This window comes from Lactuca sativa, chromosome 4, assembly GCF_002870075.4.
Source record: "Lactuca sativa cultivar Salinas chromosome 4, Lsat_Salinas_v11, whole genome shotgun sequence".
In the NCBI taxonomy this organism is placed as follows: Eukaryota; Viridiplantae; Streptophyta; class Magnoliopsida; order Asterales; family Asteraceae; genus Lactuca; species Lactuca sativa.
In genome coordinates, this window is record NC_056626.2 from 280,940,981 (window position 1) to 280,946,303 (window position 5,323).

Sequence of the window (5,323 nt, forward strand, 5' to 3'; positions counted from 1 at the left end):
AACATGAGTGAAATTTCTGTAGAGGATACGGTTGACTGCTCAGAATTTGTTAAAAGCGAAACTGAAAACCACAAAAATCTTGTTTCTGAAAATTCTGTGGAATTCGCTAGATTGTCCCAACAAAAGTCCCCGAAATTAATAGAAAAGGATGTTGTGTATCAAAAGGTCAGAACTACTCCGAATCAGGTATACAAAGTGACTTGAGTAACAGAACATCAAACAGCTGAACTTACGGCTATTGTTAACGAAGACAATGTTGATGGATGTGATGAGTTCTTCTGGGAAGCTCCTATTGACAATGGAAACGAAACCGTTGGTCTATCTGAAAGAACCTCTTGGATGAAGAAAGGGAGATACATACCTGAACCCTTGAACAAGCCTGATAATTTCAGTGAACCAAGCACAAGTGGTACAAAAGATACTCCTCAAGAGGTTGATCGTTCAGCAGAAGAAGACATTCCTTCAACGCCAACAGCTCGAAGTGAAACTTCATCAGTTACTCCTTCCACTTCCTCAGGGCAAACTGAATCTTCTTCAGATATTCCCTCTGCTCCCTCGGTTCAAAGAAAAACTCCTAAAGTTCAAAAGGAATCAGCAAAGGTGACATCAAAAGCGAAAGCGAACGTTCATCATCAACCTAAACAGATGAGGGATAAAAAGATAGAAAGGAACCTAAGATACAGGAAAAACCTTTCTGAAAGGAAACAATTCTGGCACTCCCAGAATGCATACTATTCACACAAGGACAAGAATCTGAAGTATGAAAATAATCCCGTAAGAAAGCACGATGATTCCAACAACCGAAAGTCAAGGTTCGATTCGCAAGAAGATACCAACCGAAAGCAAAGGTTCGGTTCTGAAAAGGATTTCAACCGAAACCAAAGGTTCGGTTCCAAGAACAACTCCAACCGAACTCAGAGGTTCGGTTCTGAAGTCAGAAGAGAACAAGACTCAAAGGTTAAACCCACCAACGATCAAAAGCAAAAGGGTCACCTAGAGTCATCAGCAAGGAAGACACCTCCATCCCCATCCAAATTCTCTCGTTCTAACTCTTCTCGCCATTCTACTCATACTCATTCATCTTCATCTTGCTATAACGCTAATCCCACTTTTCCTCAAAAACCTCATTCATCAGCTGAACAGAAGGGAAAGCGAAAGGTCGATGAATCCAAGCCTGAGCCCAAAGGAAACCAACCTAATCTTAACAAAATAAAAGTATTCACCATTAAAAAGAAAGATGAAACAACTTTAATTAAAAGAACATATCTTGTTGACATCTCTCTAACTATTCCTGTTCCCATGAAAACCTCACATGGACCCAAGAAACTTTGGGTTCCTAAATCTGCTTAATTTTTGCAGGTTATAAGTGACGAGCAGTTTGACGAAGAATGGTACATCGACAGTGGCTGCTCGCGTCACATGACAGGAAGGAAAGAGGAACTCAGGGAATACAGATCTCTTGCAAATGGTGGCAACGTTAAGTTTGGAAACAACTCTTTCGGTACCATAAAGGGATATGGGATGATAATGAATGGTGATTTTACCATAAGGAAGGTGGCCTATGTGGAAGGACTTCAACACAACCTCATCAGTGTATCTCAGCTTGTTGGAGGTACAGGTCTCAAAGTTTTATTCGATGATGAAGGTTCTGAAATCATAGAGAAAAAGACAAAGAAAGTGATTCTGAAGTCAGAACGAAAGGGTGAAATGTTTCCTCTGAACATGAAACCCATCAAAGGAAACCCAGCAATATGTCTGCTATCAAAAGCTCAATCCGACGAAAGCTGGTTGTGGCACAGAAGACTCTCTCATCTCAATTTCAAAGATATCAACCGACTTGTCACTGGAGGTCATGTTAGTGGTCTTCCATTGCTCAAGTTTGACAAAGAGCATTTATGTGCTGCATGTGAAATGGGAAAGCAGAGTCGTCAAAGTCACCCATCCATAATTAACACAAAAGTTGTTGAACCACTCGAATTGCTTCATATTGATTTGTGTGGTCCTTCATCTATTGAAAGCATCGGTGGTAGCAAGTACATTCTTGTTATCGTTGATGACTTCTCTCGATTTACATGGGCGTTCTTTCTAAAGCTCAAATCTGAAGCGACTCAAAAGCTGAAAGTGTTTATCAAGCAAATTGAAGTTCAGCTCAAGAAGGTCGTTCGCAACATCAGGAGCGACAATGGTCTCGAATTCAAGAACAAGGAGTTTGAAGAGTTTCTTGCAGAAAAGGGAATTAGCCATAATTTCTCAGCTCCCTACACACCACAGCAGAACGGAATAGTCGAAAGACGAAACCGATCTCTGTGTGAAGCTGCCCGAACTATGTTAAGTTTCGCGTCCTTACCTCTTTATTTTTGGGCTGACGCTATTTCTGCTGCTTGTTATACACAAAACAGGTCCTATCTCAACAAGCGATTCACGCTCACACCATATGAGATATTAAACAACAGGAAGCCCAATGTGAAATTTTTCCACGTTTTTGGCTCAAGGTGTTTCATCTTTAACTCTAAAGAACACCGCAACAAGTTTGATGTCAAAGCCGACGAGGGAATCTTTCTGGGTTACTCACTCACTTCCAAGGCGTACAGGGTCCTAAACAAACGATCAAGAAGGATTGAAGAGACATACTATGTGACCTTCGACGATATCTATGTCAAGAAGCTACAGGCCATAGATGACACTGCCAAGGAAATCTTTCCTCAAACTGGTCAAGTCACAGTCTCAATCGCCAATATGTACGAGAATTTTCTGGATCTCTTTGACGAACCGGAAAAAGCTTCTCTCTCAGAAGCAGATGCAGCCGACAACAAAATAGATCATATGAAGCAGATTGTCGAAGATGCTGCAAGAAGAATGCATGAAGGAGAATCGCCTACTGATGAATCTCCAACCAACAATGCTTCAGTCGAGGGGGAGCCTAGCTCACAAGTCCAGGGGGAGCCAAGCTCTACTAATTCAACCGAAGATCCTTCATCAACCGAAGGTAACTCTCCAACCGAAGATGTCCCTCCAAACGAAGGTGCTTCAATGCATGAAAATCCAGCACCACAAGAAACCCCTGAACCTCATGTTTGTCAAGACTCATCAATTGAGGGGAAGCATGATGATATGACGCTTGATTTTGATAGTCAATCTGAGCCTGAAGAGATGATCAACGCTGAACTAGATCCAACCTTCGATCCGAATTACCCTCCTCTTACAAAATGGACCAGAGATCATCCTATCTCTCAAGTAGTTGGTGATGTATCTGAGAAGGTTCTGACCCGATCTCAACTGAAGGCAAAACAGACATCCTTATTCTCAAAGGTTGAGTTTTGTATGTTTAACTCATTTGTATCAAAAGTTGAACCGAAGACAGTGAACACTGCCCTCGATCACTCTGATTGGGTTCAAGCAATGCAAGACGAACTAAACGAGTTTGAAAGGAACAAAGTCTGGCGCCTCATTCCATCTCCTCTGGATGCTTCAGTTGTTGGTCTCAAATGGGTTTTTAGAAACAAAATGGACAAGGAAGGTAATGTCATAAGGAACAAGGCTCGTCTGGTTGTCAAAGGATACTGTCAGGAGGAAGGGATAGATTACGAAGAGACATTCGCTCCAGTAGCTAGGCTAGAATCGGTAAGAATATTTCTGGCCTATGCTGCTCACAAAAACATTGAGGTCTTCCAAATGGATGTCAAGTGCGCATTTCTCAATGGAGAACTTGAAGAAACTGTGTATGTGGAGCAACCTCCTGGGTTCATGAACGAAAAGTATCCAAATCATTGCTACATTCTGGATAAAGCTGTGTACGGCCTCAAACAAGCTCCGAGAGCCTGGTATGAAACGCTTACAAAATTTTTAAAGATGTCTAAATTCAAACAAGGTTCGGTTGACCCAACCTTCTTTCGCAAAAAGGAAGGTAACCACCTTATGATAGTTCAAATTTATGTCGATGACATCATCTTTGGCTCTACGAATCCCAGCTTAACAGCTGAATTCAGAATGTTGATGGAGACTAAGTTTGAAATGAGCTCAATGGGTCCTATTAATTTTTTCCTTGGTTTAAATATAAGACAGGGACCCTAAGGCATCTTTATCAATCAGGAATCTTACACAAAGACTCTCCTAGCAAAGTTTGGCATGATGGGAGACTCAAAAGTCAAAGTCCCAATGGCATTCGGCATCAAACTTACCCCTTCACTGGATAAACCGGCTGTCGACATCACGCTCTATCGTCAAATGATAGGCTCACTGATGTATCTAACTGCTAGCAGGCCTGATATCATGTTTTCTGTATGTTATTGTGCTCGATTTCAGGCTAATCCACGCGAACCTCACATGCTGGCAGTGAAGAACATCCTACGATATCTCAAGCGAACCGCCTCCTTAGGTCTATGGTATCCATCCAACACTGGCTTCTTTGTTCAAGCCTATTCTGATGCTGACCTTGGAGGATGTGGACTCGACCGCAAAAGCACAACTGGTGGCTGTCAATTTCTTGATGGGAAGTTGGTCAGCTGGCAATCCAAGAAACAAACATGTGTGTCGCTGTCTACTGCTGAAGCGGAATACATTGCCGCTGCATCCTGCACATCACAAGTGATTTGGATCCAGAGTCAACTTCGAGACTATGGACTCAATATGAAGAAGATCCCTCTATATTGTGACTCTGAAAGTGCAATTAGGATCTGTCATAACCCGGTGCAACACTCTAAAACCAAACACATAGCACTGAGGTATCACTTCATCAAAGATCATGTGGAAGATGGAAATGTCGAAGTTCACTTCGTAAGAACCACTGATCAACTGGCTGACGTCTTCACCAAAGCCTTCCAGAAGCATCATTCAATAAAATTTTGCAAGGGCTAGGTATGATGGAATCAGAGTCAGTTCCTCACACTACTTCTCGATCTCAAACGTAAGAAGCGAATCCAACCGAACGTTCGGGTTCGGTTCCACCATTTCACTCGCTCATTTCTTCAAAGGTAGTTTTTCTGAGTTGTATATTTCTTGTGCAAAATTAGTTTTTTTTTATGTGAAAAGTTTTTTTTTTGCATATCTAAACTCCTTGGTTTCTTAAAAAAAAAATTTCCAAAACCGAAACCTCCAGAAGGTTCGGGTTCGGTTTTCCAAAATTTTGTTGAACCGAAACCAACCGAAGGTTCGGGTTCGGTTTTTCAAAATTTTCCTGAACCGAAACCAACCGAAGGTTCGGGTTCGGTTTCTCAAAATATTCCTGAACCGAAACCAACCGAACGCTCGGGTTCGGTTTTTCAACTTTTTCCAACCGAAACCAACCGAACGTTCGGGTTCGGTTTTTCAAATTTTTTTCCAAAGT